Source organism: Otolemur garnettii, unplaced genomic scaffold (genome assembly GCF_000181295.1).
Source record: "Otolemur garnettii isolate 467f Iridium unplaced genomic scaffold, OtoGar3 scaffold00009, whole genome shotgun sequence".
Taxonomy (NCBI): Eukaryota; Metazoa; Chordata; class Mammalia; order Primates; family Galagidae; genus Otolemur; species Otolemur garnettii.
In genome coordinates, this window is record NW_003852404.1 from 1,048,090 (window position 1) to 1,050,097 (window position 2,008).

Sequence of the window (2,008 nt, forward strand, 5' to 3'; positions counted from 1 at the left end):
CGTGGCTGGCGCCTTAGCCGGTTGAGCTATAGGCGCCGAGCCACGCCAGCTATTTTTTGATTGTAGTTGTCATTGTTTGGCACGCCTGAGCCGGATTCAAACCCGCCATCCCTGGTGTATGTGGCTGGTGCCTTAACTGCTTGAGTTACAGGCTCAGAGCCAGGAAGTCAATTATTCTTTTTGATGAGTCTGGTTTTATGAAGACTGTTTTTTTGAAAGCTCCTTTCAATCCCTAAGGACTTGTACCCTTTATACAAAATAGCAGAGGACATTAACCAAAGGAAGACTATACAGTGCCCTTGGCTGGGAAGAATCAACATAGTTCAAATGACTATATTACCCAAAGCAATCTGCAGATTTAATCAATCCCCATTAAAATACCAACATCATATTTTGAAAATCTCAAAAAAAATAGTTCTTTATTCTGTATGGAACCAGAAAAAACCCTGTATAGCCAAGGCAATGCTTAGTAATAAAAACAAATCTAGAGGCATCATTCTGCCAGACTTGAGGTTATATTACAAGTCCACAGTGATCAAAACAGCATGGTATTGTTGGGTCCGAGAAAGCCTCCCAAATTAACCCCAACCGACAAACTCGAGACTCGCTCCGATGTAAAGGGCACAAGATGAGATTTATTACAGACCCGGGAAGCCCGGGGGCCCTGGGCCTGGACTCTCCTGGCATGCAAGCCGAGGATGAGCCCTGAACTCGGGGTGAAGGCAGTTTTTATGGGGTACAGAAAGCAAGAGGGGTAGGGTCAGATACGAGTACACTTTTCATTGGTGGTTGGTGATTTCATTAGTAAAGGTGAATTTGGATTGGTACAGGTAAGGGGTGGAGGGTCCCTTAACACTATTTGGTTAACTATGAAAGGAATGAGAAAGGTTGCAGGGTGGGCCCTGCGGGTGTGGTTTAAGCAACTATGAATGGGATGGGGAGGGTTACAAGGTGGGCCCTGCAGTTTAACAGAGCAGACAAGAAAATGGCGCTGGTCTGGCCCTTACAGTATTGTTGCAGGAAGATGAGGCCCAATGAAGAGAAAGAGCACCCCAACACCATGTTTCTAAGAGGAAGAGCTTTATTCATGGCCTGGGAGCTTACTGCATAGAAGAATTTCAAATGGTTGCACTCCTCAACTGACTTGGTCTTTCCCTTTTCATCTACAGTCAAAAAGTTCCAACCCATAGGTACCTTTTTCATTGGCCAGTTTGAATAAAGCAGGAGATGCTATTCCAGTCCCCACAGAACTACCATATTTCACAGATGAGGAAATTTCCAAGTTCCAGGAAGTTAAGTTTATAAATTCCCAAGAGCTGAGTCACCATGGAGAGGACCCTGCAGGTGTATCCTGTGGTCTCCTTGAGAAGACCTGTTTTCTAGACCTCACCCTTCTTGGGTATCCTCTCTCAGTACTGGCCCAAAAATAGAGACATAGACATATGGAAGGAAATAGAAAAACCTAAAGATATAACCAACCTCTTATCACCATGTGATCTTTGATAAACTGAACAAAAGCATACCCTGGGGAAAAGAATCCATATTTAATAAACAGTGCTGGGAGAACTGGATAACCACATGTAAAAGACTGAAGCTTGAACCTGCACCTTTCACCACTTACAAAAATTGACTCAAGATGGATAAAAGATTTAAATCTAAGAAGTGAAACAACAAAAATTCTAGAAGAAAGTATAGGAAAAACTCTTGATGATATCGGCCTGGGGAAAGATTTTATAAAAAAGACTCCATTGGCAATCACAATGAAAACAAAAATAAATAAATGGGACTTAATTAAACTAACAAGCTTCTGCATAGCTAAGGATACAACAATTAAAGCAAATATACAACCTTCAGAATGGGAAAATGTATTTGCATGTTACAATTCTTTCTATTTATTTTTTTATTTTGTTTTTAGATAGAGCCTCAAGCTGTCCCCCTGGGTAGAGTGCTGTGGCATCACAGCTCACAGCAACCTCCAACTCCTGGGCTCAAGTGAGTCTCCTGCCTC